This window comes from Athene noctua, chromosome 12 (genome assembly GCF_965140245.1).
Source record: "Athene noctua chromosome 12, bAthNoc1.hap1.1, whole genome shotgun sequence".
Lineage (NCBI taxonomy): Eukaryota > Metazoa > Chordata > Aves > Strigiformes > Strigidae > Athene > Athene noctua.
The window spans coordinates 16,364,813-16,379,742 of NC_134048.1; positions in this window are offsets into that span (position 1 = coordinate 16,364,813).

The following is a 14,930-nucleotide window of genomic DNA, read 5'->3' on the forward strand; positions in this document are numbered from 1 at the left end:
AAATTTATTAGATCTCGTTTAAAGTTATTGAAGACTATCAAGAGAACATTATTCCAGCATTGATTCAAAACCATGGGGTGCACTATCAGCATAGTTAAAATGAAAGTATCTTGAGCAATTTTCCTTTCCTGCTTCCATATTATTGTCTAATTGTTCAGAATGTCTGTTTGTTACAGAGGCAAAGTAATTAAGCACAGCACGTTGCAACAAGGGGGATCATAAAGACAGAGTTGGCTACATTAGCAACACAGATATCAGCATAGGAAAACATTAAGGAAAGGATCAGAATTGTAATTGAAAATAATTGGATGATCCAGTTCACTTGGCTGACATCAGGACCATTTGTGCACTTCAGCGCTCTTTAGCCCTGGGTGCTCCCTGTTCACCTGTGCTCTTAAAATGGATCTTTTCAAGGAGCAATGTTAAAGATCTGTTGCAGTATCTATGGCCTGACAGAAGGGCTTTGCATTACCATTCAGTGCGAATGATAAGCAGCCTGATATTTAGGTTGCTACCTACAAAAGAACGGGTCAGACTAAAAGTATATAAAATACAGAATATTCCTATGAAGCCAAATGCAGCATCCTCTGAAATCAATGCAGGTATTACTTCCCTTCCCACTATCAGACAAGGACAGAGATATCTCCAGGGAGAGCTACTCTCCTTAAAAGGCTTAGGACAGTTATCTATTTAAAAGAAAGAATATGTGGTTCCATGTATTTTTTTGTTAACATGACAATTATGCTGAGGCCTGTTTGGGAAGCTTAAACAGAAAAACTTTATCACCATCTCTTAGAAATCCAAGCACCTCAGATATCTCCAGCTCTCAGCAAGTTGTGACTGCACGTCTCTATTTTTGTAGGTCACAACTTGACAAAATCAAAACTTACCACTCAGCAAAACCCAAATTTGCGAGTCAGCAACATGGAAACAGCCAAGTCACAGCTTCTGAAATTACTGAGTCGCACAGCCTCCAAAAGAGCCTATCACTTCCTAATGATCATCTCACAAAACTGGTATCTTCACAAAGAGAGAGATGTACATCTTTGCAGAAAATCCTTCACAATTCTGGAAAAATGGAGCTCCATCACTCTCAAACTAGTACCACCTGTCAGAGCCCTGGGAAATGTGCAACTAAAACGCAAATTAAAACAATTGTACACATGGGATATTTAGAGAGCTGTGCAAGTCTCTTCAGCAATGCAAATAATTGTGTCCATAATTGACATTTTTAGTCAAAATATAACGAAAGGCCAATGAGACAAGAGCAGGTGTGAAATTACTATTCTGGGACTAAATCAGGATGATAGCATCAACTTGGGCAGTACCAGGGGAAAAGGTAAATAGGAAGGGAAAAAAGAAAAGGCAAAGAAAATTTCCAATTGAGTTTTCTTTACAGCGTGGACTTGTGCTCCACAGGACCTGCACAAGAGCTCTTTGAGGGTCTTTTGATCTGAGATGACAGCTTGAGGGCTGTTGGGTGACCAGATTTGAAAACTGAACCTGGCATCACTTCTTCTAACACATCAGCACATCTGCCCCCAGATGATGCTGTTCCTGCTGCTCAGGCAGGGGTGCTCCCTGCCAGCACACCTACCGCAGCACAGGACACACCGCAGAGATCATTAGTGGAGGCCCCTGAGCAGTTAAGTCACAGCTGCTGACCTTTCCAAAGTCAGCTTATCAATCTGCAGCACTCTTCTAAAACCACAAGTACCATTTATTGCTATTACATTTATTTACATAGTTTCTGAGTAAACTAACTGTGCAGTTTATATTTATAAAATGAACTCTCCCACATAGACTGTATTAACACCCCCCTGGGACCTCTTCAAACCAACAGCCTTCTACAGTCATGCAAAGGTTAAAATAAGGTTAAGGTAGAGCATTTGCATTCAATGAAATACTACACTGACTCAAATGCCTTTGCCTGAAATTATCCATCAGCCATGAGAGTGGCAAGCTTCACTAATTGGTATAGAAGTAGACTGGGACCAGCAGGCTCCTGACTTTAAATCTGAGCTCCATCAGGCCTTTCTGAGTCCTTGCCTACCTTGAAAGGAGTTGGAGATGCTCCCTTCAAGTGAGATAACATGAACCCTCTGTCCTGGTCCATTTTAACTATCCTGAAGGCAGGACTGACCCACCAGGGACCAGAGCTGCTGAGACCTGCTGTCAGCTGGCAGGGAGAGGAATCATAAAGCTCTTCAGAGGGAGTTTTAATGTCTTCTGTAGATTTTATTAGGCAACGGGGAAGTTAGAGAGGGCAGGGCACGGGGCCAGGAGGCATGAGGGGATTCAGAGCAGGGCAGTGGAGAGGAGCTGGAAGGAGCAGGGGCAGAGGAGGTGGCTGCAGGGACACAGACACCCCTTGCTGAACTGAGTGCCACTGCCTGTGCATGACCACAGCTGTGAGCAATAGGTACTGCAGCTCTCCCCACCAGGACAGCGCTGTGGTAACAGCAGCTCTGCAACAGCCCTGGGGAGGGAGGACCAGGGGTCCCTGTCATGGTTGTGCTCCACCTACAAGGTAAGCCACATTTTACCCCTCTCCAGACATTAAATGTCCATACAACTGACCTCCAGGTTCAGCAAACTCCCAGACACTAGATCAGAGTCTCACCACTTAAATAAAGATTCAAGATCAAGGTTCATACCCTGTCCACACTGTAAACCCAATGCAACCCTGGACAAGTCACTTGAGCTTCCTGTATATCACAAGCCATACCACCAAACAAGTCCTATTCCAGCAGGGATGGGTGGAGGAAAAAAAAAAAAAAAAAAAAAAGTATGTTTTGCTTAGCAGTTTCACGAGGAATCACTTGTTCAGACATCCAGAAGACTGACAGGCTGTTACACTTATTTGCTCTTCATTTTGTCACTGAAGTATTTCTGATAACACAGCAACACACAGGGCTGCTCCCAGCTTGGGACTCTAAGCTTGGAGCTCAGGCCAGCTGAAAGGTACCACCTCAGAGCTGTGGCTGTGAGACTCTTGATCTGATGAGATGACACTCAGCACCATCTCCACAGAGATAACTGACTCAAAAACCCATGGAAGTATTAAATGTTTCTTTTGTCTACTGGTGAATCAAGCATTTGCTTTACAAAAACACCCTGAAGTTTAACGAATGTAACATACACTTTTGAAGTTTTCTAGCTTAGTTCTAACTTCTTTCCTAAAAAAAGTTTCAGAAGTGCAAAGCTTTTGACACTGTCCCCTATGACACCCTTGTCTCTAAATTGTTGGAGAGATGTGGGTTTGATGGATGGCCCAGTTGGTGGATAAGGAATTGGCGGGATGGTCACACTCAAGTTGTTGCGGTCAATGGCTCAATGTCCAAGTGGAGAGCAGTGACGGGTGGCGTTCCTCAGGGGTCAGTCCTGGGCCCATCCTGTTTAACATCTTTGTTGGTGACATGGACAGTGGGATTGAGTGCACCCTCAGCAAGTTTGCCAGCAACACCAAACTGTGTAGAGAAGTTGACATGCTGGAAGAAAGGGACATCATCCAGAGGGACCTGGACAGGCTGGAGAGGTGGGACTGCATGAACTTCATGAAGTTCAACAAGGCCAAGAGCAAGGTCCTGCACATGGGTCGGGGCAATCCCCAGCACAAATAGAGGCTGGGTGATGAGTGGATGGAGAGCAGCTCTGAGGAGAAGAATTTGGGGGTATTAGAGGTTAGAAAACTGACTGTGAGCCAGCAACGTGCGCTCACAGCCCAGAAAGCCACCCATATGCTGGGCTGCATCAAGAGAAGTGTGGGCAGCAGGGCGAGGGGGGGGATTCTCCCCCTCTGCTCTGCTCTTGCGAGACCCCCCCTGCAGTGCTGTGTCCAGCTCTGGGGGCACCAACATCAGAAGGACCCAGGTCCAAAGGAGGCCATGAAGATGATCAGGGGGCTGGAGCACCCCCCTGTGAGGACAGGCTGAGAGAGTTGGGGGTGTTCAGCCCGGAGAAGAGAAGGGTCTGGGGAGACCTTAGAGCAGCCTCCCGGTACTTAAAGGGGCTACAGGACAGATGGGGAGGGACTCTTGATCAGGGGGTGTAGGGATAGGGTGAGAGGTAAGGGTTCTAAACTGAAAGAGAGTAGATTGAGATTAGATATAAGGAAGAAATTCTTCACTGTGAGGGGGGTGAGGCCCTGGAACAGGTTGCCCAGAGAAGCTGTGGCTGCCCCCTCCCTGGAAGGGTTCAAGGCCAGGCTGGATGGAGCTTTGGGCAACCTGGGCTAGTGGAAGGTGTCCCGGTCCATGGCAGGGGGTTGGAACTGGGTGATCTTTAAGATCCCTTCCAACCCAAACCATTCTATGATTCTATGATTTTTAAAAGTTTCTAATATTTAGTGGGGAATCCAATTACTGCTTAACATTTTTTTATTGTTGTTGCTACTTCATAAATGTAAGTTCTGTTGAGCTTCAGACAGATGACACATCCCCAGGCTCTGGCTGCATTATCTATCAAGCATAATGCAGTTTGTTTTTTAATTTTTTCTTACAGCTCATCCTTTTTTTCCTAAGAGGCAAGCAGATATACAGGACTCCTTCATTTTAACCTTTCTTTCTTTGAGACAGAATTTTAAAAATATTTTTACGGAAAATAACTGGATTTTTTAATACTATAACAACAGAACTAAGCTTACTGGAATCCTCACCTCTCCTTTCATCTCAGCCAAGTCATAATTACTACAGATGGCATAGTCAAACCTCTTAACTTTGCATGAATACAGAAAAACATCTCTTTTCCTGGGCTCTACAGATGTGGAGTGATAGCATGGGATCTTGAGATTGGTAGCAACCGCTTGGGTCTTCCAGTTCATCTTCCTGTCGCCGTGGGATTGTTCCTTATTATTCATTTTTCAGTGTCTTGTCTTGTCTAGCTTTAAATGTGCCAGACACTGAACTACTGCCACTTGCCCAGGGAGACCATATCATAACACAATACATCTCACTGTCAGAAGTTTGGCTGATACTTGAAACAAGTCTTCCTTTGTTTCATTATGTTGCTCTCCCTTATACTTTCTACCTGTAAATAAATCTTTCCTCTCTGAAGATTATATTTTGTAGGTACTTCTAAGACCTTCTTCACTGTTTCCCACCACTTAATCATTCTTTACTTGGATATCACACTGAACAATCTTAATTTTTCTGTGTAATTACATTTATTTGTGCTCATAACTACTTTGTTGCTCTTCTCTGAGCTCTTTATCAGGAATGTGCTAACAAACATGGAGGCAGATGTCTTGAAATTAGAGTTCCTCTCCACATAACAGTGCCTTATTGGTAGAGCACAGTAAAACTTAAAAAGTGGTAAGAATTCAGAATAAAGGGAGTTACGGAGTTTATTTTTAATATAAAAGGGCAGTGGTCTTTTTATTAGAAGACTTTGATTCAAAACTTCCTGGAAATGTATCACTTCAAGCAAGCCCTTAAGTAAGAAAGATTTCCCATGTCTGGTACAGAGTCTGTGGTCAAGGCAAAGTTAATCATCCTAAAGTGATCACAAGCTGGTTTTCCACATATAAAAACCTGCCTCAGATCAGAACGCCACTTAAATGAGATATGTCATTTACACCACCTCTCCAAAAATACGTATCTCTCTTCTAATGGGATTTTTTATTTGTTTGATATAAATAAGCGTTCCTTAATCCAGCTGAGGGATGTAACCTCTCCCAACACACTGTCTAGCCAAGGGGATTTGAATAAATTTCTCTGTTCTGAATCAAGCAGACCTGCAGCCTGGACCCTAATGTCAAATGAGCAGCTTCACTAACTGGAATCTTGGCTAGTCTGAGGTGAGACTTGATACACAATAAAAAGGTGCAAGTTAACATCAGTGAGACTGAGCAGAAAACTCTGGCATCGGAGAGAGCCCCCGCTGCTCGGGGCTGGCTGTGTCTGGGGTTGTGTGAATAACGGTATGGGGAGACATTACTCCTGAAGCAGAAGTTAATAGATTGCTACTCTAAAGAGCCTGTAGTGCTGCTGTCTCCCCAAAAGCTGTTGGAATTAAGATTTCAAGACATTTTGGATAACAACATCAACAAATTCTTCCTGAGGGCCTTTTTTTGTTTGATTCAACCACCACAGGTCATGAGTGTTTCCTTAAGAGGAAGCCTGCAATTAGTAAAAATAACCCCAAATCCCTTGCTTATTTATTTTTCATTTTTAGCTGACCAAGGTGCAGACATGATAACATATGCCTTCAGAGACTAATTGCCAAAAATAACAAGTAAACTGAATATTTAAGAATACTCTATAAGCCACTGGCAAATACTTTAAGATAATGAACCCTGAAAAGCCAGAATTAGATTGTAATAAATTCCCCCCTCCCCAAGCAAAACTGCTGAAATCTCCACTAATAATTCAGCAATATCTTCTTTGAACCCTATTGCTTGCAAAATTAGCACGCTTTCCAAAGAACAGGATTTTTTTTTCTTTTCTTTATTTTCTTCACCCTCTTGACTTCAGTTGAGGTGATAGCCCACACCACCACAGCTGCTTTAACTACATTAGCTCACTCATGTAATGCCACCTCCTGTTACTACCAGGCAGTGTGAAAAAAAAAAAAAAAAATCACAAAAAACCAAACATGACATGATGTAATACTACAGGGTCCTGCTGAATGTAATGCAAGTTATCAGAGGAATGTGGTGCTAGGCTTTAAAGGGAAGAAAGAAAATCTATTTGTGAATGCAGTTAGTGAGGAGCATGCCTTAAACATCTCAGAAGTTTATCCTTCAACAGTCCCCAAGAAATCAGACTCTTCATCATCTGTGTGAATCTTCTCTGGTCTTCATTCTTCCCACCTTCCATATTTTTCTTTTACTCTAACCAAAACAAATGCTTTTTTCCTACTTTCACTCAGATCCATCATCCTCTCACAAGGAATTCCAGTCCCTAGCATCAAGGTCAAGAGTATGAGAAGTTCAAATGAGGCACTTCTATAAAGTCTCCCATCTAGGGCACTGAACTCAACAAAGAGTTGAGTTCATCCCTCTCAAGGAAAGCTCGTAAGATAGAGCCTCAGCCACTGGCTGCTCTTCACAAGACAACACCCATTTCACTGTGCAGCAAGCTACACATCAGGAAACAAAAATAATCTAAGGGGCAGCTCCTCTGCCTCTCTCCGCAGGGTTACTTTCACTCCAGTAAGACCTCGTTTGGAGTAAGGTACTCCTCAACAAGGGAAATGGCCAAGTCTCACTGCTTCCTAATTTGAGGCCATATGATGTGCTGATCACCTGTAGAAAGGTTTGTTTATCCATGGTGAGGGAATGTTACAGACTAGCCACAGAAGAGAGGAAGATGTTTTAATAAACTGGAGACCCCTCTAAGCTAATCAACACCTTGAAAGCACAGTCTGTGATGGTAAGTTAACAAGATGAGCTGGGATGACAGTTCTGTTAAATGTGTAGTAAAGTCTTTTAACTGGGAATGCAACATTACTTTTCATACCATGGTCAGTGTGTTAAGAGTAAAGGAAACATTTCACCTACTTCTCAACCCAAGACTTTGGAATCAGAAAAACAGCAAGTGAATTTGGGGTAAAAAATGAAAAAAAGATTGAAAAATGTTCATGGAAAAAATTATTCAGAAAAATGTTGGAATGATAGGCTTAGTTGTGTATTTGCAGACCTTGTTAAAACCTGATGCCAAATATAGAAGCTGCTAGAGAGAATTCTCATCTGCCACATTTACAGAGAACACAGAGTGCTCTTCATCAGGCCTCCCCATGTGCAACCCCAGAGAAGTCACCTGCTATGACCAGAAGCAATTAAAACACATACCTTTTAAGTTCACTTGAGAGTACTGTATCCTTCAGCTTGAGACGGTCCCACATTCAAAACCTAGGTTCAGACTCCTGATTTTGACACCAATCCACTGGCCCATCCGACAAACTGTTCACACTTGGTGCTGATCTGCAGAACTGGAAAGCAGAAATGGGAAAGGAGATTAAACAACTGCTCAGTTCTGAAATGGTTTTATGTTGGAAAAACATCCTGGGGAGATAATGATAATCAAATACTTTCTATATTCTTCACCCAAATTCCACAACCTGTAGGTTAAAGGGCAAATAAGTTTCTGTGCTGTGGCCCAGGAGGTCCTTTCACTGCCAAAGGCATTTATATACATGTAGGCATTGCAGGAGCTACCACTGCTAAACAGCCTTTTAGTCTGATGGGTATTTTGTTCCACGATCATCAGGCCATCATGACACCATCTATTTTATAGGTACAAAGCTGTAACTGAGAGCCAGGTAATATTTGTGGGTGGAGATAACATAACTTTTAAGACCAGCTCATGGAGTTGTAAGTTACACACACACTCTTCTTCAGAGTAAGCAAGTGAAAAGCAATTTGTCAGACTAGAGATACTGATCAGACATAAAGAGTAGTTGGGTAGTTGGTAGTTGGGTAACCGAGGAGTAGCGGCAAGATGTTAGCATGGGAAGAGATGTCTCCCAATAAAAGGGAGTGATAGGTAATTTATCATCTATGGAACATGGAGAGATTAGCGGAGCAAAGTTGAGAAGTCGTAACATGGGTGCTCACCTCCCTCCCTTCGAACTATTTTGGCTTTTATGCAAAAGTTCCATCCTGTCACTTCACCATGTTCATCTTGCCAACCACAACTAAAGGTTCATTTGTATAACAAACAAATGAGCAGAAAATAGAAGTAGCTAGCACTCCAACTAATGACAAAACTGACTGGTACCTACTCCTACCACACACATCAGGGTTTTAAATTAAATAGCTCTCACATCACTGATGAAGGTGATAGTAACTGAAATGCTACTTTTTTAGATCTTCTATATTCTCATTTCATAACCCAGTTGCTGAGATCAGATGTTATCTAGTGATTATGTCAGCTTTGTCAGAACAATGCTAAATGTTCATTTTTCCAGTATAGCACTACACCTGCCACTTTGGACAGAAAAAAGGTTGTCAGTGGCTAAAATGTACAGCAGGCATCCCTGCCCTGTCCTTGCTTGCACTTGTGTGTATCTCATATTCATTCAAGTGTTATTCCAGATCACTGGCAGTCACACCAGTGTGTGAGCCAGCTGCTGCCCCAGGGTTGTGCGATGCAGGTATTTGAAAGACTTCTGCAGACTGAAGGTTGGGCCAGCAAGCCCTCAGACTGCAGTATGCTGCCCCATGCAATAATATGAATTTGAAATAGTAGGCACTCTCAATGAGTCAAAGTTGAAACATTTTAATGCTTGTACCCTATTACAAATACACAAATACCCACCAATGCCTCGTAAAAGTTTACCTATAAGGAATACAACATACTATGGTTTCAAGTAGAGCAATAGAGATCTTGCAAAATCTAAAAGAATAAATAAATAAATAAATAAATAAATATTAAAATGCTCTCTACATTTTTCTGGCTACTCCAGAATTTCTATGCTAAATATCCCAACAACAATGATGTTAGAAGTAGCTAAGATTTCTGAAGACAAAAGGTGATTCTGGGTGCCTGACAGGAGCCCCTGAAAGAGGTGAATGACTTTCATGTGATGCAGTTCCCTCCTCTCTGCAATTTGAGTCTATTAAGGAAAGCACCTCGGGTCACCAATCACCCTTCAAAATCCTGGCTGTTCATCACCACAGCACACATTTCCATAGAGAAAAAACTTTAGCATCAAAAATATATGTAAATAGGCCCAATAAATTTGGTCCTAGGATTTGTTTTTTAAAGTCAGAAAACTAACTATTACTGCCAGCCTCTTTGCAGGGGCTGTAAGAAATGATCATTTTCCCTTGTAATGGTTCTGACATAAAGTGTGTATCGAAAACTGCATACTCTTCATATCCATCCAGCTGTGTTGAGCAATAAACATGATAATTATGCAGATAAGGCTTAAATAAATTCCTATACCTAAGGGCAGCTGAATGCTTTTTTAAGCAAAACAATAATTAACCCTCCATAGGGCTGAATGAGCACAGACCTTTGCTCCTTCCCAAGGTGGGAAACCTGCATCCTGGCACCTGTCATAGACAGAAATGGGTCAGCATACTTCAGAGAAAACAGCTGCAGGGCTGTTACTTGTGAGGTTCTAAGAAAGATCAAGAACAACAAGATCTACTTGTTTCTATATCTTGACACTGGGATTTGAGGTGTATTTCCGACAGATGTCAAAGGAATTGCAGGTAAATGGAGAGACGAGCATAAAACACCAGTGGATTGCTCACTGAAAAACATGGAGGGATGAGCTTGGCAGTAAACAAAGATCCTTGCAGTAAACTGAGAAGCTCAAGGGCTCAGAAGTATGATCAAGCTATTGCAGCATAATGAGTTACCACACGTTGGTTGATCTGCAGTAACGGCTCATATGCATACTCTTAGCTCACAACAAAGATGAAGATGATGTGTTTATCTTAACCTCTTTCATTAGATTGAGGCTAATACATTTTACTTCGGATCTGTGACGAGCCAAGCATCTATATGAACTGCTACTGCTTGGAGAAGCCTGTGAACCATGCTGGTAGTGTCTCGGATAGGATAAGCAAGGCCAGCTTCCCATCTTCTTACAGGGCCAGCCAGCAGCCTATTGCAATGCCTTTGTGGCTGCCCTCACCATCGTATCTGACTACTTCAGTTATAAAATCTTCCAATATAGAGACAGCATGGTTATACAGATGTTATTTTACAAACTGAGTGCTAAATAAAATGGTTTGCCAGACTGTTCCATAGCAAATGATAGTAATAAATCCTACAGGCATATACTTCCCCTTCTTTCTTCATCCGTCTTGGAATTTTTTGGCCTGAGACTGAATATAAAAAGGAGCCCAAAATCATCTCAGACCACACAGCTTCTTGCTTTAAAGCCAGCATAAGAAACACAGGAATTCATACTGCTTTACGTGCACTTGAGGTCTAACGCAGGACCTGTCAGTCATCAGCTGCAGGTGTGTAGAAAAAAGGTCTAAAGTGATCCCTCCATGGTGAGGAACTGGGAGGAGTTACGAGTCTCAGACTTCTCTGCATCACTGTGCTTACCAGTCAGTGCATTTTCCTTCCATAATATTTCCCAATGGCTTTTAGAAGTCATCTAAACTTTTTACCCCCACCAAATCACACTGTAACAAACTCCACAGTTCAGTTATGCACTATGCAGAAATAGTGCTGCTTCTGAGTTTTTAACCTGCTGTGAGATTCAGATGTTCCCTAATTCCCTTATTGTGAAAACCAGTGAATAATCATCCTTTTACATTGCTTCCCCACTCATGGCTTTACAGCTGGCTGCTGCAGCACTGCCCCACCGCAGCTTTGCCTGGAGAGACAGTGCTGGTGACAAGTGACAGATGGTAGGAGCTCTAAGCTGGGTCTGCTCTTGAATCTCTGTGAATATGGAGCTGTGGTTCACATCTAACAAACCACGATCAGTCCTGTGGGAGGTGCAAGAATTTCTCTCTGCTCTATGGGAAGAAAAAAAAAAAAAAAAAAAAAAGCAAGCCAGACCTGGGTCATCTTGTGGTTCACCCATGGCAACTCTGCTGTGATCTGCTGATCTCATAAAAATGAGATCAAAAGTTTGTAATACCCCTGATGGTGCTGAGCAGAGAGGGCAGAGACTTGACCAGACCCTCTCTCTGCATTTTAGAGGCTTACCTATAAAGTTGAAGCATAGGTGTAATCATCTTAGACTCCAGAGGGGCACATTTAAAACTGTGTGGAAAGTTTCCTGCTCCCCATTACATTCACCAACTCTTTCAAAAGCCTGTTTCTGCAGACCCCTGTTCACTTCATCCTTTCAAAGAAGAAAGGACATCTCTGAAGCCATTTCACCGCATAAGGAGCCCAGATCCCAGGGGAGGCTGGAAACCCAGCACAGCCTCCTTTGAGAAGCCTAGGCACAATTAGGATTTCTGCAGAGGGCTAGCTGTTCTGAAGTGTACCGTGCTGAAACGGGGAGTGAAATACCCTTGAAATCCATTTTTCAGAGCCTGATGGTTCTGCCTCAGCCTGCAGGGATGAATCAGACATCCCAGCAGGCTCCTGGGGGCATGAAGGGAGAAGTGCTTCTGGTAGTCTGTGAGCAAGTCAGTCTATACCTGTAACCATCTGCAAAAGAAATGCTTAGCCCTAGTGTCATCTTTACAGCTATTCCGGTTTTCCTCTTAGACAGGTGTCCTGGGGCTTGCTGCTTGCTTGCTGCGGAGACCCCAGCTGGGTCTCTGAGGTTTCATGTACTTTCTTCTCTTACATATAAGAATCTAGAATTTAGACTTCAGCCTGAGAGAAAATTGAGGTATCCAGAGAAAAACATTGGCAATCTTTTGTCAGGTCCCCAACAAGCAAAGAAGAGCATTTCCCTTGAATGGACAAGCATATTCCCTACACCCCCATGGAAATATCTTTAGCAGGAATAGGACACCTGAGGAATTAATCAAAAGCAGAACTGAGACAACTCTACAAACTGTTAAAAAAAACCAAACACCCAAACTCTTCCTCCAGGACCCATTTCAGCAGAAAAAGGAAAGACTGGATGAAAGAATAACTTCAGGTAGAAGAACTCAGACTAGAGAAGATACCATCAAGGTCTCACCCTCTACTGCATTGGGACCTAGCAATGCCTAACTCTGGCAAGTAGTATGTTGAGTTAATCTCCATACCTGGAAACTGCTAACTGATATAAACCAGAAGCTCAGCCAACGGGCAGAAATTCCCATCTTTTTTCTGTAGACTCACTGGTTTCCTGCATCTCTCTTTGGGTTTCAATCCTCTGCTACAGGGCATCCTTTCTGCTCTCACTGCCCCACACAATTTCACAGCACTCAGGCAGACAACTTGCTGCCAAAGCACATTACTTAGCAATTTTCTGCATTAAGCTACCCTGTGCTCATCTCTCTGGACTCAGGCCATCCTCCAATGTCTCCCAGCAGCTTTGAGTCATATGCTCCCACCATCTGACCCCCTGGACTCCTCTCCTCCACTATAGAGGCAGGTTAAGCCTGGAGCCAAGTGGAGCTGAACTCCAGCCCTTTCAAAGGGCTTCCATTGCCCAGCAACAGATGGTAGAGTGCAACTCCTAACCAGCAGGAAAATGATGTTTTCCTCTCACCAACTGAAATATCAATAAAAATCTGTATGTATTTTCCAATTCTAGTATGAAAGCTGATTCCATTTTTCAGTTCACGGCTTCAGCCTTTGTAATGCCACCAGAACAACTGAACCCTAAGTAACATCACTCAGCTTCCCTTTTGGTGCCTCAGAGGAAGGGATAGTGAGGACCTTGCAGTGAGTTCAAAATTCCTAGGAAGGTAGGTGTTACTGCTTATCTTCATCACAGTAATAATGAAATCACTGTTGCAACATGAGGAATAAAAACTTTTGTCTACTAATACAAAGAACTAAGTTTTCAGTAAGGAAATAGAAACTATTCCAAGAATATTCTCTTCAGGGATGTTAATTTGGAATTTTTTTACTTTTAGTCATGATCATTCCTACATTCTCAGAAAAACAACCATGCTCAACCTATACTGTGCAAGTCACAGGCAGGTACCATCCAATCCAGTGGTTGATTATAGCTGTTTGCTATTTTAAAGGCATTTTATAAAAAAATAAAAAATACGCACACCTTTGTAATTGTAATACAATGGTAGGAACTGGTTTTGTATCAGACCTGTGTTTTGCAGCGTCGGCCTTCAGCCCGCATTCACAGTCCCCACTGCATTACAGCCACTTCCAGAACAGCTTTGGGAGTCTGTGGTACTCCGTTCATTATACATTTAAAAATATCTTCTACTCTCTAAAGTAGAAGCCAGAAGCTACTGTAACTTAGCAACATGAGAAAGTGCCAACAGTAGCAAAAGAAACCCCTAAGACCCACCTGCTCCCTTGTTGCTCTTATTTATTTGCCAAAAGTTTGTTATTTACTGATAAGCAAAGCAAACAACGCATTACCACAACACGTATGTTCCACATTTACCAACCAATTTCATTGTTGACAAAGAAGTTCATAAGCAAACAAGAAATTAATAAAGCCCTGTGTACACAAGCGAAAGTTGATAAGATCAGTAATATCGTCTCTCAACCAAGTTAATATAACCAACTTGCTAATTGCATGAGAAATACTGAGAAGTAGAAGAAAGCCATTTGCTTTGAAGAAACTTAATTCCCTGTAATCAAATTTGAGTATGGCTATAGCAGTCTAAACATTTCCTTTTATGTGGTATCAAAACATATGACCTGTTTTCTTCTGATTATTTATTTGATCTGCAAAAATATAAGACAGCTTGTTCAGAGGTGCATCTAAAGTCCACAAGAGGAGGAAATCAGTGATAAAAATGCGAAAGAGCCAGCAATTTTTGCACACCAAATCTTTTTTTGTACATTAATTAATAATTACGCCTCAGATTTTTTTCAAGTAAGCTATTTCTCCTGCTGACTCTTGCATTTTAGGCTATGGGAAGCTGCATCTTCACTCTCAGGGGCAAAATTTTTAAAAAATATGAACCCAAAGGTAGACCTCTTAAATGAGATTTTATTCTTCCTGATTTCTAAGTGAGAACTACTATATGCTTATGTTCAAAAAAAATTAAAAATGCTCGACAGACATTAAAGCATAGAATTTGAAGCTGAATTTTTGTCTCCTTTATTTCTTTCCTCACTACTTTTTTTTTTTAAAAAAAAAAAACAAAACAAAAAACAAACAACCTTTCCCTTAAAAAAATGCCAATCTTGTACACAATTCCACCTACCAACCAAGAGGCCATGCAAGGCTGAAAAAGCAATCAAAGCTTTGGTAAGTGATAAATTGTCTTTTACACTGGTAATTAGGTTGGAGACAGCACTGACTTATTTCTCAAAAGACCACAACAAATGACCAGTAAATAGCAGAGGCTTCTATAAAAAGGCTTCTGCTTCAGAAGTGGAAGGCTCTTCCACCTTATGCTCTCTTTAACAAATCTACCC